Genomic DNA, 27,214 nt, shown 5'->3' on the forward strand with positions numbered 1-27,214 from the left:
TGGAATCTCAGTGTTGTTTTCATTTGCATCTCTCGAATGACCAGTGATGTTGAACATTATTTCATGTATTTATTTGCTATTTCCACTTCTTTGTCTGAGAAATGTCTGTTCATTTCAGATGCCCATTTTTGGATTGGGTCTTTAAATTTGGGAGGTCTGATCTTTTTAAGTTCTTTATAGATTCGAGATAGTAGACCTTTGTCTGAGGAAGAGCAGGTGAAGATTTTTTCCCACATTGTGGGTTCTCTCTTCACACTGCTGGTGGTTTCTCTTGCTGTGCAGAAGCCTTTTAATAAGAAGAGATCCCACTTGTTGATTGTTTGTGGTACTTCATGGGCAACTGAGGTTTTGTTCATAAAATCTTTTCCTACACCAATGTCTTCAAGGGTTCTACCTAACCTCTGTTCCAACTGGTTCAGAGTTTCTATCTTTAATCCATTTAGATTTTAGTTTAGTGCATGGTGAGAGATATGGGTCTAGTTTTAATCTTTGGCAAGTTGAAGCCCAATTTTTCCAGCACCATTTATTAAAGAGGCTATCTTTCCTCCAATGAGGGTATGTGGCACCTTTATCTTAGATGAGATGGCTGAATGTGTCTGGCATTGTTTCTGCATCTTCTAATCTGTTCCACTGGTCCTCAGGTCTGTTTCTTTGCCAGTACCATGCTGTTTTTATCACAGTAGCTTTGTAGTATAGTTGCAGGCTGGGCATTGTGATACGCCCGCCATGTTTCTGTTACCTAGAATTCCTTTTGCCATTCTGGGTCTCTTCTTCTTCCAAATGAATTTTTGGATTGTTTTCTCAAGGTCCATGAAGTATGCTGCTGGGATCTCAATTGGAATTGCGTTAAATCTATATAGCAGTTTTGGAAGTATGGCCATTTTCACTATATTAATCCTTCCTACCCAGGAGCAGGGGATGTCTGTCCATTTTCTGATATCATCTTCAATCTCTCTTTTCAGAGTGCCATAGTTTTCAGAGAAGAGGTCTTTGATTTCTTTCATTAGGTTGATTCCTAGGTATTTCAGTTTTTTGGATGCTATTGTGAAAGGAATTATTTGCCCTATTTCTTTCTCAGTGAGTCTGACATTCGTGTAGAGGAAAGCTATTGATTTTTGTGTGTTGACCTTGTAACCAGCTACTTGACTGAATTTGGTTATTAAGTCTAGAAGACTTTTGGTGGAGTTCTTGGGGTCTTCGATATAGAGTATCATGTCATCTGCAGATAATGACAATTTGACTTCTTCATTTCCTATCTTTATTCCTTTTATTTCTTTCTCTTATCTAATTGCAGTGGCTAATGTTTCCAAAACTATACTTAACAAGAGTGGGGATAGTGGACATCCTTGTCTTATTGCTGATTTTAGTGTGAAGGATTTCAGTGTGTGACCATTTAGTATGATATTTGCTGTTGGTTTTTCATAGATGGCTTTTATCAGATTGAGGTAGAGACCATCTATTCCAATTTTTTGCAGGGTTTTTATCATGAATGCATGTTGGATTTTGTCAAATGCTTTTTCTGAGTCTCTGGAGCTAATCCTATGGTTTTTGTCCTTGGCTCTATTGATATAGTGTATTACATTGATTGATTTGTGTATATTGCACCATCCCTGCATCCTTGGGATGAATCCCCCTTGATCAGGGTGTATGATCTTCTTGATGATCTTCTGCATTCTATTTTCCAGTATCTTAGTAAGGATTTTTGCATCTATATTCATTAGTGAGATTGGCCTATAGTTCTCTTTTTGTGTTGGGTGTTTCTCTGCTTTGGGGATCAAGGTGATGCTTGCTTCCAGGAATGAATTTGGGAGTATTGCTTTCCTTTCCATTTCATTGAAGAGTTTAAATAGTAGTGGCAGTAGTTCCTCTCTAAATGTCTTGTAGATTTCAGCAGTGAAGCCATCAGGATCTGGGCTTTTCTTAGTTGGTAAGTTTTTAATTACATTTTCAATTTCATTGATTGATATTGGGTTGTTTAGCATTTTTAGGTCTTCTTCTTTCAACTTTAATTCATACATATCTAGGAATCTGTCCATTTCTTCTGTGTTTTCCATTTTATTGGCATATAAGTTCTCAAAGTAGGTATTGATGATCCTATGGATTTCTGCTGGGTCTGCTGTAATTTCACCCTTTTCATTCCTAATTGCATGGATTTGGGCCTTTTCTTTCCATTTTCTGCTAAGGTTGGCTAAGGGTTTGTCAATTTTGTTGATTCTTTTGAAGAACCAACTCTTGGCTTCATTGATTTTTTTTGTATCATTCTCTTAGTCTCCATTGCATTGATTTCTCCTCTGATCTTTATAATTTCCTCCCTTGTATGAGCTTGGGGTTGTCCTGTTCTTCTTTTTCTACAAGCTTGAGTGAGGTTCAGCATCAGGTTGTTTAATTGGGCTCATTCTGTTTTCCTAATGTGTGTATTCACTGCTATGTATTTCCCTCATAAGACTGCTTTCATTGTGTCCCATAGATTCTGATATGTTGTATTGTTATTGTAATTTAATTGAAAGAACTGTGTGATTTCTTCTTTAATTTCCTCTGTGACCCATTGGTTATTCAGAAGTGTGTTGTTCAATTTCCATGATTTATGAAGTTTTTGCAGTTTCTTTTGCTGTGGCTCTCCAATTTCATCACACTATGATCTGATAATATACAGGGGATAACTTCAATTCCTTTGCACTTACTTACCCATATTCTATGTGTGAGTATGTGGTCTATTTTGGAGAATGACCTATGTGAAGCTGAGAAGAATGTGTATTCTGATTTTGTGGGGTGGAAAACTCTGTAAACATCTGTTAAGTTCATTTGTTCAAGAGTTTTCATTTGTTCTAGTATTTCATTACTTATTTTTTATGTAGTTGATCTATCTATTTGTGACAGTGGGGTGTTGAGGTCCCCCACTACAAGTGTATTAGTGCATATATGACTTTTCATGTCCATTAGTATTTGTTTTATATAGTTGGGTGCACTAGTGTTTGGTGCATAGATATTTATGATTGTCATCTCTTCCTCTTGGATTCTTCCCTTTACAAGGATGCAATGTCCTTCTTTTTCTCTCTTAATCAGTGCTGGTTTGAAATCTATTTCATCTGCAAAGAGGATAGCTACTCCTGCTTTCTTTCAGGTTCCTTTTGCATGGAGTATCGTTTTCTACCCTTTAACTTTCAGTCTATGAGTTTCCTTTTGAATTAAGTGTGTTTCTTGTATGCAGCATATTGTTGGATTTTGCTTCTTGACCCATTCTGCCAGTCTATTTCTTTTGATTGGTGAACTGACACCATTAACCTTGATGTTTATCACTGAAACGTATTGACTTGTCATTGCCATGACTTTTTCTTTTTGTTGGGTTCTCCCCCTTTACATTTAATTTCTTGTCATGCCAGATGGGTTCATTTTGCTTTGCTTCCTGGGGTTGTGATCCTCAATGTCTGTTCCTAGGATATTGTGTAAAATTCTTTCTAGTGCTGGTTTGGTATTCACGAAGTTCCTAAGGTGCTCTTTGTCATGAAAGTATCTTATTTCTCCATCCATTTTGAAAGATAGTTTTGCAGGGTACCTCAATCTGGGTTGGAGGCTGTTTTCTTTTAGGGCTTGGAATATGTCACTCCAAGCTCTTCTTGCCTTGATGGTTTGTGTTGAGAAGTCTGCTGTGATTCTGATGGGCTTTCCTTTGTATGTGATTTGTTTCTTTTCTCTAACTGCTTGTGGAACTTTATTCTTCTGTTGAGTTTCTGGAATCTTAACAATTATATGCCTATGTGTAGATTTTTTTTGATCAAGGTTATTTGGAGTCCTATATGCCTCACTTATCTGTATATCAAACTCTTTTTCCCTGCTTGGGATGTTTTGTGCCATTATTTCTGTGAAGAGATTTTTTTATGTCATCTGCACTCTATCCTGTTTCTTCACTGACTCCAATCAGTCTTATGTTATTCTTCTTTGCATCGTCTAGCAGCTGTTGGATTGATTTCTTGTGGTTCCTTACAATTTTAAAGCAATTTTTCTTTTCCTGGTCACTAATTGCAATCTTATCTTCTATATCTGAAATTCTGTCCTCACATTGGTTCATTCTGCTGCATAGACTTTCAATGGAGTTTTTAATCTCCTGGAAATCTGTTTGCATCTGTTTTATGGATTCCATTTGTTTCTTATGTTGGGATTCTATTATGTTCCTCAGCTCCTCTATTTTTTTTATCTGTGTCTTCTCTAGATTTGATAATCATGTCTTGCACTATGGGCACAATCTCTGCTGTTATCTGAGAAATTATTTCTGATTTTATTTTTTCCAGATCCTGTTTTGTTGCCAGTTCAGGGAGTCCATGTGGTTGAGTGTGAGATTGTTCCATCTCATTTCCCTTTGGGGTTGCTATAGGTGATGTGGAAGTCTGATTTTGAGGCTTGTTTACTTTTCTTCACATTTACACGGGGGGGAGGGGAGGGTGCTGTTGGCACCTGCGCGGCTCACCTCCTCTGCCCTGGGAGTGGCAGAATCGTGGCCAGGGAGCCTCCTCCTGGGCCCTGGGATTGGCTCACCTTCTCTGTCCTGGGAGCAGTGGAATCTGGATTGTCTTTTAATAAGCTGTAAGAGTTCTATATATATGCTGGTCTTAGGTTATATGTATTATAAATATGATCTGTTTAAGGACTACTTTTCATTTTCTTAACAATGTCATGTAAAGTTCTAAATTTTGATGGAATCTCATTTATCAAGTTCATTCTTTTTTAATCATGTTTTGTATATCCTAGGAAATTCTTGCCTACCCTAAAGTCATGAACATTTCCCTTTATAATTTCTTCTTAAAGTTTTAGTCTTTCATATTTAGGTTCATAGATCTTTTCAAGTTATTTTTATGTACGGAAATAAATGGTTGAGGTTAATTTTTTTACATATGGATATCAGGTGTTCTAGTGCCATTTGCTGAAAACACTATCTTTTCCTCTGCTTTTGAATTGAATTTATATTCTATAAAATGTTAATGTTAAATAATCTTTCAAAACTCAGTGGATCATATATGTGTGGTTCTATTTCTAGATTCTCTGTTTTATTCCATTCATCTAGATGTCTTTCTGTATGCCAACACTGCCTTGATTACTGTAGCTTTAGAGGAAGTCTTAAAATTAGGAAATAAATGTTTTCCAACACTGTTTTGTTTTCTTTTTACTTTTCTAGGTCCTTTGTATTCCTACATACCTTTTAAATTTCAATACCCAATTCTTCATTTATAGCAAGTATACACAGACCTGAATTTTTATATATACCTTGTGTTTTCTAATCCTACTAAATTCAAATACAAGTTCTAGGGGCTCCTAGAGATTTCTTAGTGTTTTCTCTGTACATGATTATTTCATCTACATATAAAGATTTTACTTCTACCTTGCCAATCGTATGCTAATTGTGTCTTTTTATTGCCAGACTATTTTGGTTTGGGCCTATGTTTCAAATTTTAATGGACAGAAGAAGGGTAGGCATATCTGCTCTTGTTCCGCACCTTGGAGAGAAAGCATTATATCTTTTCCATTCATATAAGGCATTTTTGCTGGAAGTATGGAGTACATGGCTTATCTGCTGAGAAGGTTCTATTCTACTTCTAGTCTCCTGATAGCCTTTACCATGAACAGCTGTAGAATTTAGTTTGATACTTTTGCTCCAACTAGTGACAGGATCATATGGCATTTTCCTTTCCTCTGTTAAAATGATGACTTTTGGGGGTGGATCTTCCAATGCTGAACCAACACTGCCATCCCTGTAATAAAACCACTTTCTACATACTGCCAGATCTGACTTCTAACATTTCATACTTTTTTCTTATGTTCATACTTCATATATTCATACTTTTTTCTTCTATTGTCTTTATAGAATTTTAGGATTAGCACAATGTTAATTTCTTAAAATGAGGGGAGAAGTGTTGCTTCTTTTTTCTGCTTTAAATGTTTGAAATAATTTATCAGTTAAAATGTATATGAGTCTGTTGTTGTCATATAGGTAGGTTTTCAAGCTAGGACTATACTTTCTTTACTAGGTGCTATTCAAATTTTATATTTCCTCCAGAGTTAGTTTCATTAATTTGTCTTCCAAGGTACTTCTTAGAAGTTGTCAATTTTATTTCAAGAAAGATTTTTGTAATATTCTTTCTACATCCTTTTAAATTCTGTTAAATCTGTGGCAATGTCCTCTAAATTTTGATATTATAATTTTAAAAATGTATAATTGATATTGTGTAACAGGAAGAAAAGTTGTAAAGGAGCAGGGGAAGTGGGAGGGGTAGGGAAAAAGAAAGAAGGGAAAAGAAATACGAGAAAAGAAAAAAAATGGAAACAAAGTTTTTTCAAATAGGGAAGGGTGGAGGGCGTGAAGGGAGGGCAGGGGAAGGGGAAAAAAAATAAGAACCAAGATACATCATGTAAAGATACAAGATCCCAATGATGAATCTAATTGTATTTTATACCTAAAATGTACCAATAAACTTAATGGAAAAAAAAAGAAATAGTGTAATTGTTATTTTTTATTTTCCCAGACAAAATAACAACTGATATGCTACCAATCCTCTGTGAAAGCAGCAGGTAGCCGGAAAAACAAAAACCCCATGCCCCAAAACACTAAAGGATGGGTTCAGTTCTTTTTGAAAACAATCTTGTCAAAAGTCAAGTTTATCATTTTATTCAATATTTATGACTATTAGTTTGCGTTATTCATTAGATATGTCCTCTGTGGTACAGTGAAGTCTTTCAGAAAACTAAAACTTACTTTCAAAGCTAAATTTAAGAAAGTTAGTTTTGAACTTTTTCATAGTTGTATTGTGTGAATTTCTGAAGTTAAAAAAATAAAAATCAATAGTATGTAAGGGAAAAACAAAAAACGACCAGAAAGCTTTCAGCAGCCTCATTAATATTTTAAGCAAACTCAGAGGAAAAAGGCAAGTCATTGTGTCAGAGTGCCAAGGTTATTCAGATCTAATGCTTCTGTGCCTTCAGATCAAAGTTTTAATTTCTTTATATATCATGAAAAAGAGAAATAAAATAAAAACAAACTTCGAAATGCCACAGCAAAGAAGGTTAATAATGCGCTCTGACATTCTCTTGATAAAAAGTATAGCATTATTATTAGATCCACCTTAGTTCCTCTTCACACAGAGTGGTATGCCTGTGAACCATAAGGAATGATTTTTACCGTGATGCCCTTTGAAACTGGTAATGCAATCTCTGCTCAGGAGGAATGGACAAGTAAAAATTCACAAAATGAAGGTTTATTTTAATAGAATTACTACCCATACCCAGATTAAGGGGTTTGAATCCTACACACAAATTGCATTTAATAGTGGGGTAATATAGTTAAACCACTATCTATTTGGGGAAAAAACAGCATCACATCTTTGTGTGGATAAAATACAAATGAGAATTGACATGAGTCAGAGAAGTAGCTGTCCTTGCTCAGAATTGTAAGTGAACTCTTAGTATAGTTAAATGACCTTTGTGTTTATCCTTCTCAAAGATGTTTAGGGTCCTCTTAGAGCAAGTGACAAAGTAGAAGTCCATGAAAGCAGAGTCTGCACTATTTCTTTTTGGCTTTGGACAAATTTACCTTTTATACTAAATAAGCAGCACAGGAGGCTGAAACAATCCCTGATTAAACAATGATAAAATCTTTTGGATAACCACTAAAATAATGAGTACTGAAATACTTGCATTATAGTCAAATTAATTATAGCTACTTACAAGAAGGGGCCATTAAAAGCCACAAAGCCTATAAACAAACTAAATAGAAAGGATACTAAGGAAGCTAATCTAAAGTCATACACAGAGGAAATCATATCCTCACATGGCATAAATCATGAACATTTATAAGTATGGATGCAACAATTATGAACTACCATCTTCTCTGGTGGTTCAAGGGAGTTAGGTAAGGATGCAGGGATGGAAGGGAAAGAGGGTTTTACCCAGGGAGCTCTTTGCTTCACTTGCCCTTCCTTCCCTCCCTCTTAGACTACATTCCCTGCCTCTGCAATGTCTCTCCCCAGGACCTCCCTTGGCCTCTGACCAAGTCACTCTTTCTTTGTGACCTGCTCTTCCTCTTCTGACTCATAGTATCTCTCTGCCAACTACTGATTCTCAGAGCTCCACCCTCTGCCCAAGCCCCAGCTCTGCCATCCAACGCCTGCTGGGTGCTGCCACCTGGATTTCCAGAATTATTTTGAAACCAAACTCACTGGCAGAGAGCTCTTACTCGGAATTATAGCAGAGTGAACTTACTCATTGTAAAGGAATGTCCTATTATAATAAAGGATATATTTAGAAAAGGAAGAGCCGGTGCCAAAGAGTGAGAAAGGAACAATATTAACAAGATTTCTTATAAATCTTCAGTATACCAGAATTGGATATTTTAACATTTATAGTAATCCGATTGATTAAATTGAACATTATTTGAACTTTCAGTTCAAATGAAGGATGTTTCTTTGTTTGGGTGGGTTTGTATGGCCCTGCACCAAATGTTCTAATCAGGTGGGAAAACAGGAGTAGAAATGTTATTTATTTGGACTTCTCCTCAGCCTCCATACACAGTGGAGGTTTTCATCTGGGACTGAGGCTCCACATAATAACTGATCTCGCTGTCACTATTGGAACCCAGACCTCAGGGAAGAAAAATCAAGAAAAGAGAGCAAAAAGGAGGAAAGGATTAATATATTTATGTGTAATTATGCCAAAATGTTTGGTGACATTTTTTTAGAGGGAGATGCAGTGTTTTTAGTTTGTATGTTTGACCCACTGTTTCATTAATCACAGGATAATTTAAAATTTTGAGGTGCTATACGATTTTCACTGAAAACTTATTAGCACTTCTTCATGGCTAATTTGTTAAAAACTGACACATAAAAATTATACATATTTATGGGGTACTGTGTGATATTTTGACAAACTCATACATCGTGTAATGTTCAAATTAGGAAAAACATATCTCCTCAGATATGTATCATTTCTTTGTGGTGAAACATCCAAAATTCTTTCTTCTAGCTTTTTTGCAATATGTAGTAAATTATTATTTATAGTCACCTTGTTGTGACATCAGAATTTATTTCTTCTACCTAACCAAAACTTAGTACCCATAGATCATCCTGTCATTTTAAAGTAAACGTTGAAACAAATTTAAATGATCATATTTTTCCAGGAAGACCTGGACTTGCTTCTCCTAGACCATTCCTCTCCTTAGGTTCTTTAAGTGAAATGGTGGGAGCTCTTCTGTGCTACTTGCCTCTTACCTCTCCTTTATGTCTCACAGGTACCCAACTGCCAAGTGTTAAGAGGCTAACCTACCAAAAGGCCTCACATTTATTCCCGTGACTGACCTCTGCCTGTGACCTCTGTCAGTTGAGACCTTCATCTCTTCTTGTTATTATTGGTCCTTTCCACTCCAGTTTTATACCCCTGACATTCAGCTCTCATGTTGCCAGAACAATATATCTCAAATCAGAATCAAGCCACCTGACCTTTCTGCTTAAAACCTTTTTCCTCACGTACCCACTCAATGATATTTGCTGAAAGCCAGGCCCCATAAGCCAGACCTATGGCATGATGTAACCATTACCAGGCCATTTGCACTAATGTGGCCTCCATGGAAGTCTCTTTGAAACTATGTAGGCAAGGTGAAGTATCCCTCTATGTGTTCCTACAATACCCGAATTCCACAATTTCATACTACATCATAAATTCTTTATATATGAACACAGTCATCTTAAAAATGCCAAATTCTAGACAAAAATTTACTTAATATTTACTAAGTTTGATCATGACTCATATATTCAGTATATTTTATAATAAATCCAGAGAAAACTGGTGGCCAAGAAGTACTAATAGCATAGACAGTCCTAATTCAGAGAGCAAGGCAAAGGAGCTGTTTGGATACTAGCTCTCATCCTATATCCACCATGGGCTTAAAAAAATTCTGGTAGGTCAAGGATATGGTAAATCTGATTATCTTGCTCCAGTAATATCTGGTGCATTGTCACACCTGCCTTCATGATTGAGGTGTTGTGTTGTGATAAAGGTTGGTACTTTACTAGAGAAAAATTTCTTAATGGATGGCTTCAAGTGTTCTTCATATGAGATACAAGGAATCCAGAAGAAAACCAGATATGAAGATACACTGAGGCAGTAGAAAGTAATCATTATGTGCAAATGGACAATTGTGACACGGAGAAGCAGCGAATGGTGGACTGACTAATGGAGTAAAAACTAAGACTTTCCAGGAGGCTTTCAGAACTCTCTATGAGACAATAATCAGGATACCCAGGGCAGCAGGATTGAAGGGATCTCGTTTTTTAAGGCAAGATTAATAGGGAATAAACGAAAGGTATGTCCTGAGATGAGATCTTAGAGTAATTTTTTTCCATTCTAAGCTACTTCCAGTTCTAACTGGAGTAAATAATATAGAGTTGATTATGTATTAGGTAATATAAACTTCATAGTGAAACATAAAATTTCCCTAATAATATATGCCAAAAAAGTATACATGAATATAGTTCATTCTATCTGTAAGACCTGTTCTTATAATTCTCTAATTATATAGGGTGGTATCAACTTTAAATAGAAACTTTGCCTACACATGTCAGTATATTTCTAGGAGAAAATGTGTCAACTGGACCTTTGCTCTTTTATAATTACTAATGTCAGGGGGAAATCAGGTTAATTAAAGGTTTATTAAAACCTTCTAAATTGCATAACTTCTTACAGATAGAAAGACTTTTAAGCAAAGATTTGATGCTTATGTTTTCACATTTTTAATAAATTAGTAAGATGAATACTAGTTATGCCTGCAGTGAAGAACATAATGAATAAACTAATTGTTCAGTGGTTTGTACTGGCGGTCTGGCTTTATTAAAGCAAACAGATAATTAAACAAAGAACTGGTACCTGTGAATATACGTCAATGTGGAGTTTCTGTAAGTTTTCTTGGGCTGATATATTTAACTGTTATAGTGTTTTAAAGTGATTATCTTTTTCACATTAGCAAATCAGTTAGTTTTAAAATATTTTTCCCTGTTTCAGCAATTACTTATTATATGGCTACATATTTACTGCTATTATTGTTGGCTCAACACCTTTTAGGCATTGATCACTTTCCTTAAGTAATGACAGGAGCCTGAATGTGGGATGTACACATGTGTGCGCGTCCATGTATATAGTTAGAGATTCTTCCTGTAATGTTTATGTCTATGTATGTTGAACATTTTAAATAGCATAGCTGTCCATTCACAAACTCTAAACCGCTTATCCACTCATTAATATATTAATTATGCATCTACTATAATCCAGGCCTCATATTCATCGTGAGAAAGACATGGTCCCTGGTCTCAAGAAGTGAGATAGGAAAATAAAATAAACATATGTGGTGAGGGCAATGAATGAGCTATGAGCAATGTAATAGGTAAGTCTTCTTTCTGAGTGCAGACTACAAGTTAACCCATATCTTAAAACTGCAACTGCTATACAGAAAAGCAAACTAACATAGTAGGTATGTTCATCTTGCCCTTCTAAATCAAACTGTTAGAGAAGGTGTGTGAAGTCTGTCCAGGCATGTACAGTCACTCTACAACTATGAGGCGCAAAAGCTAGTACAAAAAAAGTTAAGTGAAATAAGTCACGCAAAGATAGCTAAAATCACATGGTTTCTCATATATGAGAAACTAAAAACATAAATAAAAGAGCTAAAGAAAGAAAAGATGGTAGGAAACAAAAAGGCAGGCTTGTGGAGATGGGCAAAGGAGTCACAGGGAAGGAGGAAGAAAGAGGTGTGGGAAGGGCAATAAAGGGAATGAAAATGTTCAAGATATATTCTACCTATATACCAACCCCTCAAAACAAATGTAGCTGTGATGTACTACAAACATACTCTAATAAAAAAGAAAGTATTTTTATGGTATAATCTATGCTACTCATGCATAAGTTCATAGATGCCCTGTCTAGGTACTGGAAACATGTTCAATCAGTGGAAGTCATTAGCATTATTCATTTTCAATCATGATCAAAATTGACTAACCTCCATACCCGGTGAGAAGCAGAAGTTTTGCTTTTCAAAGTCATTTGAATCTGTTCCTGAAGCCTGAAAGTCACACTGGCCCTTCACCGTTTGCTCAGCTGATCACAAATCACAGATAATGACATTTACATTGCTAATAAACTTGGCTTCAATGTGTTAACTCATGGATTCTTCTACCTGAGAAAAGCTTATTTGACCTACTACAGAATAGTTTAACTAGAACTAATTATCTGAATAAGAACATTTTTTTACTTGTACACCTACAAATGCACACACATATTAAATAATAAATGTATGAATTACCGCTTCTATATGAGAATCAAGACTAATGTGCAAAACAAATTAAAGCAGGTGTCATTAATTCACCCTGACATACACATGAAACTACTGACAAACCTAGGCACATTAGAAGAGTACCTCCCAGTCTTTATGTTTGACATAAGCCTACATAACAATGACCTCTTATGCTGGGTTTATATAATCACACTAATAGAAACATATTTATTTTGATATAGATTAAACCCTGGATAATGTGGACAAATAATGAAAATATTAATTTGGCTTTTCTGTATACCAAATTTCAGGCAGTGAAATCTTTGTTTCTTTGATCACAGTTATTAACATATATTAACCATTATTGGCTTAGTGATATGAGATGAAAAATGAGAATTGGAAACTCAGTTTCTGTTATTAATGAGGACTAAATGACCCCAAACCAAAGCTACATAGCTAAAAAATATGACACTGGCTTGTTTAAAGTATAATTAGTAACAGGTCATAAAATGTTACTTTTTTTACCATTTTAATGTGTTGTTTGACTAGTTACAAATAAATATATACCTGAATAAATATATGACCAAGTAAATATACATACAGAGACAAATGTTGAGGTCACAAGATGCTTAGATCTGAGTGAAATACATACTATCAAGTTGTTTTGTTTATTTGCTTTGATCCAGGGTCTCACTGTGTAGCAAATTGCCAGCTCACAGTCATCATGCCTCTGCCTCCAGAGTGCCAGGATTACAGGCTTGCACCAGAATACCCAGCTGATAAAATTCATTTGATGAATTTTATAAAACTTACAAAGTTGTAAAGTATTCAAGATCAGTCAATAACTTATATAATTTGAGTAGTACTTTATCTTAAAGTCCAATAAAATATAAAATTTGGTTTCAGAGTTAAATTCAACGAAATAGGATTTGGTATGTGCTTAAAATAATAACCAATAATTTTGAACAATTTTCTCTGTAATAGCCACCTTTCTAAGTGATTTCTGTGCATTCTATAATTTAATTTTCATTAGAACCCTATGAAGCAGACTATTATTTCCTCTCACAAAGGAGATTGAGAAATTCTAGTGAGTTAAGTAACTTGCCCACTTACTGTTAATAAGTGACAAAATTTGAGTTGAAATCAAACTTTAATGACTCTAGAGCCAAATTCCAGTTCATATCTTAACATTTTATAACTCCTAAGGAATTCAGGGGGATCAAACAATGATGTTAAACCAGAGATGTCATTAGAGAAAGAGAGGTTAGGAAGCCACTGGAATAATATTTTCTACTATTATAAGAAATTTTAGACAATGCTCCTGGCCCAGAGGAAGGGGCTTCCGGGCCGCCATCCAACCACTCCCAGCTCAGAGGAGGTGAGCCACGCGGGCGCCAACAATACCCCCCGCCCTTGAGTTGAAATGAGAAGACATGTAAAGAAGTCTCAAAACCAGACTTCCAGATCACTTACAGCAACCTCAAAGGGAGATGAGACGGAACACTCTGATACTCAACCACCTGGAGTCCCTGAACTGGCAACAAAAGAGGATCTGGAAAAAATGAAACCAGAAATAATTTCTCAGATAACAGCAGAGATTGTGCCCATAGTGCAAGACATGATTAATAAATCTAGAAAGGAGCTGAGGAACATGATGGAATCCCAACATAGGAAACAAATGGAATCCATAAAACAGATGCAAACAAATTTCCAGGAGATTAAAAACTCCATTGAATGTCTACACAGCAGAATGAACCAAAGTGAGGACAGAATTTCAGATATAGAAGATAAGATTGCAATTAGTGACCAGGAAATGAAAAACTGCTTCAAAATTGTAAGGAACCATGAGAAATCAATCCAGCAGCTGCTAGACAATGCAAAGAAGAACAACATAAGACTGATTGGAGTCAAAGAAGAAACAGGAGAGTGCAGATGACATAAAAAAAAAACTGTTCACAGAAGTGATGGCAGAAAACTTCCCAAGCATGGGAAAAGAACTTGACATACAGATAAGTGAAGCATATAGGATTCCAGTTAACCTTGATCAAAAAGAAATCTACACATAGGCATATAATGGTTAAGATTCCAGAAAGTCAACAGAAGAACAAAGTTCTACAAGCAGTTAGAGAAAAGAAACAAATCACATACAAAGGAAAGCCCATCAGAATCATACAGACTTCTCAACACAAACCCTCAAGGCAGGAAGAACTTGGAGTGACATATTCCAAGCTCTAAGGAAAACAGCCTCCAACCCAGACTGAGGTACCCTGAAAAACTAATTTTCAAAACTGATGGTGAAATAAGATACTTTCATGACAAAGAGCACCTTAGGAACTTCGTGAATACCAAACCAGCATGTCAAAAAATTTTAGACAATATCCTAGGAACAGACAATGAGGATCACAACCCCAGGAAGCACAGCAGAATGAACCCATCAGGCACAACAAGAAATTAAATGTAAAGGGGGAGAATCCAACAAAAAGAAAAAGTCATGACAATGATAAGTCAATATGTATCAGTTATAACCATCAATGTTAATGGTCTGAATTCACCAATCAAAAGAAATAGACTGGAAGAATGGGTCAAGAAGCAGAATCTAACAATATGCTACATATAAGAAACACACTTCATTCAAAAGGAAACTCATAGATTGAAAGTTAAAGGGTGGAAAACAATACTCCATGTGACGGGAACCCAAGAAAAAGCAGAAGTAGTTACCCTCTTTGCAGATGAAATAGATTTCAAACCAACACTGATTAAGAGAGACAAAGAAGGACACTATATCCTTGTAAAGGGAAGAATCCAAGAGGAAGAGATGTCAATCATAAATATCTATGCACCAAACACTAGTGTGCCCAATTATATGAAACAAATACTAATGGACATGAAAAGTCATATATGGACTAATACAATTGTAGTGGGGGACCTCAATACCCTACTATCACAAATTCATAGATCAACTAGACAAAAAATAAGTAATGAAATACTAGAACTCAATCGAAATCTTGAACAAATGAACTTAACAGATGTTTAAAGAGTGTTCAACCCCCAAAATCAGAATATACATTCTTTTCAGCTACACATGGGTCATTTTCCAAAATAGACCACATACTCGCTCATAGAACATGTTTAAGTAAGTGCAAAGGAATTGAAGTTATCCCCTGTATATTATCAGATCATAGTGTGATGAAATTGGAGAGCCACAGCAAAAGAAACTGCAAAAACTTCATAAATCATGGAAATTGAACAACACACTTCTGAATAACCAATGGGTCACAGAGGAAATTAAAGAAGAAATCACACAGTTCTTTCAATTAAATTACAATGACAATACAACATATCAGAATCTATGGGACACAATGAAAGCAGTCTTATGAGGGAAATACATAGCAGTGAATACACACATTAGGAAAACAGAATGAGCCCAATTAAACAACCTGATGCTGAACCTCACTCAAGCTTGTAGAAAAAGAAGAACAGGACAACCCCAAGCTCATACAAGGGAGGAAATTATAAAGATCAGAGGAGAAATCAATGCAATGGAGACTAAGAGAATGATACAAAAAAAATCAATGAAGCCAAGAGTTGGTTCTTCAAAAGAATCAACAAAATTGACAAACCCTTAGCCAACCTTAGCAGAAAATGGAAAGAAAAGGCCCAAATCCATGCAATTAGGAATGAAAAGGGTGAAATTACAGCAGACCCAGCAGAAATCCATAGGATCATCAATACCTACTTTGAGAACTTATATGCCAATAAAATGGAAAACACAGAAGAAATGGACAGATTCCTAGATATGTATGAATTAAAGTTGAAAGAAGAAGACCTAAAAATGCTAAACAACCCAATATCAACCAATGAAATTGAAAATGTAATTAAAAACTTACCAACTAAGAAAAGCCCAGATCCTGATGGCTTCACTGCTGAAATCTACAAGACATTTAGAGAGGAACTACTGCCACTACTATTTAAACTCTTCAATGAAATGGAAAGGAAAGCAATACTCCCAAATTCATTCCTGGAAGCAAGCATCACCTTGATCCCCAAAGCAGAGAAACACCCAACACAAAAAGAGAACTATAGGCCAATCTCACTAATGAATATAGATGCAAAAATCCTTACTAAGATACTGGAAAATAGAATGCAGAAGATCATCAAGAAGATCATACACCCTGATCAAGGGGGATTCATCCCAAGGATGCAGGGATGGTGCAATATACACAAATCAATCAATGTAATACACTATATCAATAGAGCCAAGGACAAAAACCATAGGATTAGCTCCAGAGACTCAGAAAAAGCATTTGACAAAATCCAACATGCATTCATGATAAAAAACCCTGCAAAAAATTGGAATAGATGGTCTCTACCTCAATCTGATAAAAGCCATCTATGAAAAACCAACAGCAAATATCATACTAAATGGTCACACACTGAAATCCTTCACACTAAAATCAGCAATAAGACAAGGATGTCCACTATCCCCACTCTTGTTAAGTATAGTTTTGGAAACATTAGCCACTGCAATTAGATAAGAGAAAGAAATAAAAGGAATAAAGATAGGAAATGAAGAAGTCAAATTGTCATTATTTGCAGATGACATGATACTCTATATCGAAGACCCCAAGAACTCCACCAAAAGTCTTCTAGGCTTAATAACCAAATTCAGTAGAGTAGTTGGATACAAGGTCAACAACCAGAAATCAATATCTTTCCTCTACATGAACAACAGACTCACTGAGAGAGGAATAGGGCAAATAATTCCTTTCACAATAGCATCCAAAAAACTGAAATACCTAGGAATCAACCTAAGAAAAGAAATCAAAGACCTTTTCCCTGAAAATTATGGCACTCTGAAAAGAGAGATTGAAGATGATATCAGAAAATGGAAAGATATCCCTTGCTCCTGGGTAGGAAGAATCAACATAGTGAAAATGGCCTTACTTCTAAAACTGCTATATAGATTCAATGCAATCCCAGTTGAAATCCCAGCAGCATACTTTACAGACCTTAAGAAAACAATCCAAAAATTCATGTGGAACAAGAATAGACCCAGAATAGCAAAAACAATTCTAGGTAACTGAGACATGGAAGGGGGTATCACATTCTCCAACTTGAAACTATACTACAAAGCTACTGTAATAAAAACAGCATGGTACTGGCAAAGAAACAGACCTGAGGACCAGTAGAAGAGATTAGACGATGCTGAAACAACTCCAGACACACTCAGCCACCTCATCTCCTCACTGGAGGAAAGATAGCCTCTTTAATAAATGCTGCTGGAAAAATTGGATTTCAACTTGTCAAAGATTAAAACTAGACCTATATCTCTCACCACGCACTAAACTAAAATTGAAATGGATTAAAGATCTAAATATTAAGATAGAAACACTGAATCGGCTGGAACAGAGGTTAGGTAGAACTCTTGAAGACACTGGTGTAGGAAAAGATTTTATGAACAAAACCTCAGTTGCCCGTGAACTAGCACAAACAATAAACAAGTGGGATCTCTTCTTATTAAAAAGATTCTGCACAGCAAGCGAAACCTACCAGCAATGTGAAGAGACAACCCACAATGTGAGAAAAAATCTTCACCTGCTGTTCCTCAAAGGCCTACTATCTAGAATCTATAAAGAACTTGAAAAGATCAGTCTTTCCAAATTTAAAGATCCAATCCAAAAATGGGCATCTGAAATGAACAGACATTTCTCAGACAAAGAAGTAGAATGGAAAATAAACATGAAAAAATGTTCAACATTACTGGTCATTCAAGAGATGCAAATGAAAACAACCCTGAGATTCCACCTCACCCCAGAAAGAATGGCTGCTATCATGAAGTCAACCAATAAGAAATGCTGGTGGGGCTGCGGGGAAAGAGGAACCCTGCTCCACTGCTGGTGGGAGTGTAGACTGGTGCAAGCACTGTGGAAATCAGTATGGAGATACCTCAAAGAACTAGGACTGGAAGCCCCATTTGACCCTGCTATTCCACTGCTGGGACTCTTCTCCAAAGAATTAAAAGAATCATACCACAGTGATGTATGTGCACCCATGTTCCTAGCAGCATAATTTGTAATAGCTAAAACTTGGAAGCAGCCCAAATGCCCATCGGCTGGAGACTGGATAAAGAAAATGTGGTTTTTTTTTTTTTTTTTTTAAGAAAATGGAGTACTACTCAGCTATAAAAAATGAGGAATTAGAGACATTTATAGCTAAATGGATGTACATTGAGGTGATACTCTTAAGTGAAATAAATAGGACACACATGTGTAAATACCAAATAGTTTCTCTAGTCAGAGAAACTGAAAGTGTAAATAAGGACTAAAAGGTATAATAGATAATGTGAAATAGGAAGAAAAGGGGCAACGGGGAAGGGGAAGTGGGAGGGGTAGGGGAAAGGAAAGAAGGGAATGGAATTAATATGAGAAAATGGAAAAAATGGAAACAAAGTCTTTGTAAATAGGGAGGGATGGAGGGGTTAAAGGGAGGGCAGGGAAAGGGGGAAAAATAAGAACCAAGAGAGATTATGTAAAGGTACAAATTTCCAATGGTGAATGTCATTATACTGTATAGCTAAAATGTACCAATGATTAAAATGAATAATTGATAATGCAAAATAGGAAGAAAAGGTCCAAAGAGGTAGGGGAAGTTTGAGGGGTAGGGGAAAGGAAAGAAGGGAAAGGAAAAATTATGAGAAATGGAAACAAAGTCTTCATAAATAGGGAAGGGTGGAGGGGGTGAAGGGAGGGTAGGGAATGGCGAAAAAATAAGAACCAAGATGCATTATGTAAAGGTACAAGTTCCCAATGAGAAATGTAAATGTATTGTATACCTAAAATGTACCAATAAAAGAATTTAAGGGAAAAAAAAAGAAATTTTTGGCAAGATGTCAAGGGTGGCACAGTGCAAGTATTAGAAAAGATATATTCCTTTTTGGGTGCTATGATAAAAGAAGGTAAGACCAATCTTTTGTACAAAATGTTTGTGTGTCCCCTCCCCTCCCTCATTCATATGTTGATGCCTCACTCCAATGAAATTGTATTTGAACTCCTCTCTCCCTTCCCATTATCTCTCATGTGAGGACATAGTAAGAGGGGAGCAATCTGTAAACCAGAAAGAGAGCTCTCACCAGAAAATGAATCCACGGAAACGTCGACCTTGGACTTCACAGTGTTCAGAAATGCAGGAAATAAATTTTCTGTTAAGCAAGTTTATTGTATTTTGCTATGACATTCCAAGTAGATTAATATAACCAGTATCATGTTCACCCTTCGTGTTGCCATGTCACCCAAAGAGCAGGGCCAACTGAACTGTGCAACTGCCAGCTGGGTAGCAGTGTGATCTGATAAATCACATGAGGAGCTGACAAACTGGGGTTGTGGCCAATGGAATGTAAGAATGTCCTAGGAAAGGTTAGTATGAATGGGGCTCAGTATAAACCACTTTACCTTGAACAAAATTATCTACCTTCAACAAGTTACTGTAAACACCCCCAGGAATACAGTCACATCAAACCAAAAAAGGGTGCAGTTCCAGCTTTGTAAGTATAAGTTATTGCTAGAAGCTTGAAAATGAATCCATGCAAAGAGAATATAACAGAAAAGTTCTGATTCATAAAATTACAACTGAGCAAACAAAAGGATTTCTATATTAACAGTAAGTTATATAAGTTCACTTTGTACATTTCCTTTTTCAGCAAAGCATGGTTCCTTCTAAATTAATCTACTTGACTTTCCTGAGTTGAAATCGTTACATATAAAACCAAATACAATGTTAAGGAATTACTCCTGCAGCTTATTTGCCCTAGGATGATGATATATCTTATTTCTTGGGAGTAGTGCTTTAATTTACAAGGTGAGAAAGTTTTCAAATGCAAGGTATTTTCTTAGAAGATCTACCCTAAGTTCTGGATAATTCAAGTCATAGTTGGTAAAATGTATCTATTTTCTCCTTTCATAATAATTATTTTCCAAATGATTTAATGAGAAGAAGGTAAGAATTTATTCTTTGTGAAGTGCTACCCTGGGTACTTAAGAAAGGAACTGATAGTAGCACTGCCAATCTCCATTATACCAGAAATACAAGTTTAGCAAATTACTTCCTAGCAAAAAACAAAAAACAAAACTCCCAGATTCCTCTGCAGCTAGCTGGGGCCACAAGACTAGGTTCTGACCAATGAGATATGAGTGGAAGGGATTAACTTCTGGGTCATAGCTTTAGAAGAAAATGTATACTTCTTCTATATTTTCTCCTTCCTATAGCCTGGAATATGTAGGTGGTGCTGAGTTGAGCCTGTAGAAAAAGCAATGCAGACTACATGTGCCTAACCAACAAGATGGGATATTCTGGGATCCCAATATCCTACTATATAATTCCTAGATTATCAGCTGAAATAGAGACAACCCTCTTGAGAGAGTCACTGTGTTCATAAACTGTTTATTACCTTGTATTTTCATTAAAAGAGGAATGCACATACATCTTATTTCTATCTCAGTTTTACTGGTGAATTTAGTATTAGAGAAATTTTTGAAAACTTCTTCACAATCACATATAGTAAGTGGTGAGGATGGGATTTTAATCAAGTGCCTTTTCCATTATATCTTTTTTATATTAATAGAGAGAAAATTACCAATTTATAAGAAATTAGAACTGTGCAGCTTTCTAATCCCTGATCTATTAATCTTATAGAATTGTAAGAAGGCTTCAATTTCCTTGGATTAGAATCAGTGCTACAAACCCTTATTTTTCTAATAGAGTCTGGCAGTTGGTTACTAACTCCTTTGAGACCTATCCCTCATAAAATGTTCCACTAGGAAAATTACGGAGAAAAAGTGTGGTGATTCTTCCTCATTGTCAATGGAGGCCTGTTGAGGAGGCTCTAACAATTTATAGAATAATACACTAGATGCTTACATTGACTCAGACAAAGACCAGAGGGTATTTTTGTGTACATTTTCTTTCCTGTTATTATCCTTTAGATCCTTAGCATACAAGACGGAATAAACTAGGCCGGGGATTTAGCTCGGTGGTTTCGCCACCTGCTGTGCAAGCGCAAGGACCCGAGCTCAATCCCTGCTACCCCGCCCCCCTCCCCAAAAGAGGGAATAAACTAAACAAAGTTCCGGTGTGGAGACACACTCAAATATATCTATTGTAGATAATGTCCTACACAAACTTAACATAACAAGTTTCCAATGTGTACCAATAATTTATTCTTTTAAATTTAAGTTCATAATTTGGAATAATTTTAAATTTACAGAAAAATGTAAAGATAATACAGGGTTCTCGTATACTTCTTACTTAGTTTCTTCTAATGTTAGTATTTTACATGACTGTGGCACATTTGTCAATAATAAGAAACAAATATTGTTTTTTCTTTTAACTGGCAAAAACTGCATATAAATTATTCTTCTTATCAAGTCCTCAAAGAATCAGACACCCCTAGTGGATGCCTGCAACTGGGGGTGGTATTGAACCCTTTAACTTAATGTCTTTCCCCTTTTAGCTAAGCAATTAGCATTCTGTATGGCTATAACTTTTGCAGTCTGAGGTGTGCAATAACAAAACTAGCACAAATTTTTTTTCCTTTTTTTACAATTTCATAAATAGAAGATTCATTTTTATAGTAGATCCTAGCAAACTCAGCATTAAGATTTTCCTGTCTACATTATTTCAAGAACTTTCACCTTTTCACTTAAAGCAAGCACTTCATGGCTTCTCTTCGGCAGGTCTGAACTGCCTTCACCCCTATTCTTGGACTTTGGGGCCAGTAACTGAAATGAGGATTACACAAATACAAGCAGTTCTATACCCCAAGAATCGATCTGACAACCGAGATGGCTATGAATGGCCAACAGGCTGGTAGTCTAGCAAGGTGGGTATGCTGGTCCAAAGGGATGCTTGTCATCCCGGCTGAGCTGCAGCATCAGCTGGAAATTGCATCATGCTACAGAGAACACTGAGCAATTTAAAACTTATGAACTGTTCTATCTGCAGAAAGTGACGGTGGCAGCACTTGGGCAGGATATGGTAGTCAGCAGGGCTCTGAAGCCATGGGGTCACCAAGATCCAGCGTGGGAATGAGAAGTGGGGTTCAAAGCTGGGGCTGTGCCTTTGGCCTCCTCCTGGGCAGCAGGGAGTGGCAGCTGGAGGCTGCTGAAGCAGAGGAGCAAGTTTGAGTGCCCCGGGTGCAAGTCACCAGGAGTGGGTAAATGCTGGCCTCTCCAAGACAGATGCCTAAGAACATAATTCCTCAGGCCCTGACAGAGCCAGATCCCTGGTCCTCAGCCTTGCCCCTCGCATGCAGCCCTGTATGATCCTTTCCAGCCTCCGTGAGGTGTGAGCCCAGGGTGGCAGATACAAGCAAGCCCTACCCCAGCAAGAAACTCCATTGGCATGGAGCGGCTTCCACAAGGAGCCCAGGCCCGGGCCACAACCTGGATGAACTCAGTCGGCACAGAAAAATAAAACAACTTATGAATTGTTTTATTTCTGGAATTTTCTGTTTAATATTTTCAGACCATGCTAGATCATAACTAAAATGCAGAAAGGGACCAAAGTTGCACACCAAATGGGACTACCGTATTTATGATATAGAGTATACATGGTGGGATGGCTAATTTTAAAAAAGGAACCAATATTGGTACATTTCTATTAACTAAATTCCAGATTTCGCTAGACTCACAGATATTCTTTTTCCATCTAATATTTACTCATCTTTAACTCTCTTCTAGTCTGGGGCAGTTTCCCAGACAGTTTCAAGACTACTGGCCTGGTATTTTGTAAATATCGCTCAACTTGGGTTTAATATTTTTATCATGATTGGATTAGAGTTCTGGGGTTTTTAAAAAAGAATACTAGACAGATAAAGTAGTTTTTTTTAATAATAGGGTATGGTACCAAAGGGATAGATAATAACAAAGTGGATTAGTACTGCCAACCCTGGTCTCCAAGGATTCCAGATCTCTTTTATTGGAGAATGATATTTTAAAGCCCTGATCTGGGCTTTGGGTGTGCTTATTGCTAGTGGAATATCAGTTTTTTCTGGCCCTGCCAGTGGGCAATGTGATTTTTAAAATTGAGTAATTTCTGAGTGCCAGATCAAATAACCTCCACTTCTGTAAGTCTGAATGAAAATAATGTGAATTTATTTGGGAATACATACATACATACACACACACACACACACACACACACACAGAGATACAGGTACCCAAAAATTTAGAGGTGATAAATAATTCTTTAAATGTTACAATACTCCTGCCCTTGGTACTCTAAGATTCTAGGTCTTCAGAAATTTGCACAAGAACACACTGTAGCAGAAATGCTTTTTAGAAGTGCTTTTAAAAAAGAGAGGATGGTGCTCTTCTTCCTGTCCTTCAATCTGCTGCTCAGCACAGGGAGGTAGCATCTACTGGGACAAGGGCTCAGCAATGGTCCTGTGTCAAGGCAGAAAGCAACTGGGTTCCTTACTGACTTTGTTCACACAATGCTTGTAGTGCAGACCTCTAGACACTTTATGTGGGAGAAAAGTCAACTCTAGCTTAATTCATCTGTTATTATGAGGGATCTGTTTCAAAGTCAAATGCAATTCTTAACTAACAAGTAGTTTGGAGAAGAGGCAGGGGGAAGTATCATTTATTTTGGAACTACCGCACTATATATCAAATACTTCATATATTTCATATAATCACTAAAACAACACTATGCATACAGTGGAGGAAACTAAAGATTAGAGAGGTTAAGATTCTTGCTCATTAGTGCAAGAGCTTACTGTAGAGTTCAGTACTGCAACTAAGCCAGAGCTTAAACTAAACTCTGTTTTCCTATGACAGCACGCTAAAATGTCTGGCATATAATAGATATTCAGATCTCTGTTGGCTACCAGCAATGAGGACAAACATAAGTTGTTATGCTTCACTCAACATGTAATACAGGAAAATATCAAACTACACAGTGATGTATATTTAAATACACAATAAAAGAGAAACACGCATTCACTGTTTGTGTCTTCCAACTTCACGAGCAGCACCTCAAATGGTAAAACTGGCATTAGGGTCATTTCAGGAGTGAAACCTCAGGTTTTATTGCCATCTGTCCACTAGGTTTTCTCTCTGGGTTACAAAGGGAAACCATTCAAACCATTCATCATACCACTCACTGATCCATCTACCCAGTTATATATTTACAGAGCATCTACCATACACCAAGCAACCTGCTACTTCATGTACCCATTGTTGAATAACTCATAGTCCTTGTTCTCCAAAAGCTTATAATCCAGTGGGAGATCAGAAAAATAAATAGGCAGTGATAACAGAACAAGGGGTTTCAACCTCAACACTAATGACATTGTGAAGTGGATAACTGTGTTGTGACAGGCTTAGCAGTGTAAGATATAAAGCAGCTTCTCTAGCTTCTAGCCACTTGTTATACCCTAACCCCCTGCTACAACCCAAATTAGCTGGAGACATCTTCAAATATCCCTGGGAGCAGTATCATCTCCTTATCTACTTTCTCCCTCCCATCTCATTAGAACTGTTGCAATGGAGTGTGAAGCACTATAAAACTACAACACAGGCCTGAAAGTTTAGTAAAATTCAACTGGATGATGTAAATAATTGTATGCACACATCTTTTGTATATATATTAAGAAGCTTCTGCGCATGTTGAAATACTGAATTTATGATGATTACAACATATCTGGGAAGTGTTTTTGTCTTGTTTTTGGTTTTTTGAGACAGGGTCTCGCTATGTAGTTCAGGCTGGCCTTGGACTCGCAGCAATCCTCTTGTCTCAGCCTCTCAAGTGCTGGGACCACAGGCATGCACCACTCTGCTCAGCTTGCATCTGGGGGTTTAGCATGTGTGCAGTGGGGAGATATGCAGAACAGGGAAGGATGAAAAAGAGTATTTGCCTACAGTGGAGTGTAGGGATCTAGTCATGACAATATGGGAGAGTGTGATCACAACAAGACAAGGTTTGGGAGGAGGAAGTTCAGTTTTTGGATGGGCTGTATTTGAGTTCCCCAAGTATAGACGTCCAGTAGAAAGTTAGATTTTCATTCCTAAAATGTAAGGCCATGACTCATGCCATAAGAATGAACACTACTGTATAGAGAGCCATATGTGTTGATGAAATGACCCCAGGAGAGTGCAGAGTTTGAAAGAGAAGGCCATGGATCTGACAGTGACAAAGTGGATGGAGGTGAGGGAAAATCAGGACAAACCTGATGCCACAAAGGGCAAATGAGGAGAGCTTCGTAAACCCAGCATAAAGGTCAAGTAAGATGAGGAGTGAGACATGTCCACTGGTGGTAGAAACTAGGCAGACACTGGCAGTTTCTGCCAGAGCCACCTTAGGGGCATGTTCTGGGTACCAGTCACTTTACAGTGGGCTGGAGGACAGACACTTTCAAGAAATTTGACAGAAAGTGTTGGAATGATGTAGATAGTGCTGGTGGTAGGGTAAATAACAACTGCACTGGAGTAGAAACAAAAAATTAACATGAGTTCTGGCTTCAGGCAAGTTGTGCATACTCACAGGCTGCTCTCGTTTCTGGCTCTCTGAGCCTCCTGGCGATTTATATTAACCTGCCTTATGACATTTTGAATATAAACACAACTGACTTGTTTTTGCCTTTTCACAGTATACCACATGATTCAGGGTGACGTTGCAGTATTTATTGTTTGTGGTATGTCTTCAAAATAAAGAACTAATTTTAATACCTGACCCATTCTGGCTAACATTGTAGAGATTCTTTTAAAAACAGAATGATCTCAATGTTTAAAAGCAAGATCCAAAACAGTGAGACATTTTACCAAGCTCTAAAAATATCCTTCCATTAAGATTGTTTGTGAAAATCCTTCCTTGAATCCAGAAGTTCCAGTACTTAATCCAGCAACCTTGAAGGAATTAAGTCATGAGAGATGAAAGTTGAAAGAGATGTCAGAGATCTCCTTCCTTTTTCCTTACCCATCATCCCTTTGGTGGTTTTAGAGGAATCACTTTTCTCACAACTTAAAGTCTCCTTCCTCTCACTCCACGGCAGTGGCTCTCACCTTCATCTTTCCCATGTGCTGTGCAATAGATTCCTAAGTGATTTCTTTGCTCCTTTGCCCTCACTGAGCCTTCACCATACTTTGCTAGGATGTTGTTTCTAGAACACATAGATATGAGCAGTTCACAAACTACTTAGAAGTAACCATGTCATTGCTTCTCACAAAATCCAGAATCTTTATGGCATATAAAGCATCAGTCTTCAACCTTTTTTGACACTAAGACTGCTCTGTGGAAGACAATTTTCCCACTGTGGGTGGGGGCTAGGGGTGGAGAGGGATAGCTTTGGGATGATTCTAAGGAGCCCACAGCCTAGATCTGGCCGTAGGCAGAGCTCAGGCAGTAAGGAGGACAGGGAGCAGCTGAAGTACCAACACTCACCTGCTGTGCAGCCTTGTTCTTAACAGGCCACACTACCTATCTGTGGGCAAAGGGCCCCTGATATAAAGCAAGTGCTGGGACCCTGGATTTAAAGCTTTTCCATTTGTTCCAGCTATTCCTTCATATTTCATTTTATACTCACATATACTTGTTTGACTTTTAAACCAGGATTTTCATTGCTCTACTTGGCCACCACCACAGCTATTTGAAAGGCGGATGCTCAGGGCCCAGCTCTGTAGTTTGCTAACTTGTTTTAATGAAGTTTTAATACCAAATATTTAAATAAATATTTGATAAGAAACTATTACTTTTTTCTGGTTGAGAGAAAAAGTAGACTGGATCATTTAGAAGTGGTGTATTATTTGATTTAATTCTCACCTTTCTTCCTAGTCCTCCTCGCTAACCTTATCAGTGAACATTTACTCACGTATTTCCAAAGGAGTTTAAAATCTCTAAGTACATACCAGCTGAAGACAAACT

At 37.0% G+C, this 27,214-nt stretch overlaps 1 protein-coding gene across 17 annotated transcripts in view; it reads right to left on the minus strand.

The window, feature by feature from the left end:
* The window catches only part of Znf385b (zinc finger protein 385B), a 423,340-nt gene that overhangs the window by 129,092 nt on the left and 267,034 nt on the right, over positions 1 to 27,214 (minus strand). For 2 of the 17 annotated variants that reach the window (XM_087201031.1, XM_087201019.1), the window contains exon 2: positions 13,772 to 13,850. The exons of the other annotated variants lie outside the window; for them this stretch is intronic. The gene's annotated coding sequence lies outside the window, so the exon portion shown is untranslated. The remainder of the gene's footprint in view (positions 1 to 13,771; positions 13,851 to 27,214) is intronic. 17 annotated transcript variants of the gene reach the window in all.

This window comes from Heterocephalus glaber, unplaced genomic scaffold (assembly GCF_053883595.1).
Source record: "Heterocephalus glaber isolate CG9 unplaced genomic scaffold, H.glaber_assembly_v1.0 deba00000347, whole genome shotgun sequence".
In the NCBI taxonomy this organism is placed as follows: Eukaryota; Metazoa; Chordata; class Mammalia; order Rodentia; family Bathyergidae; genus Heterocephalus; species Heterocephalus glaber.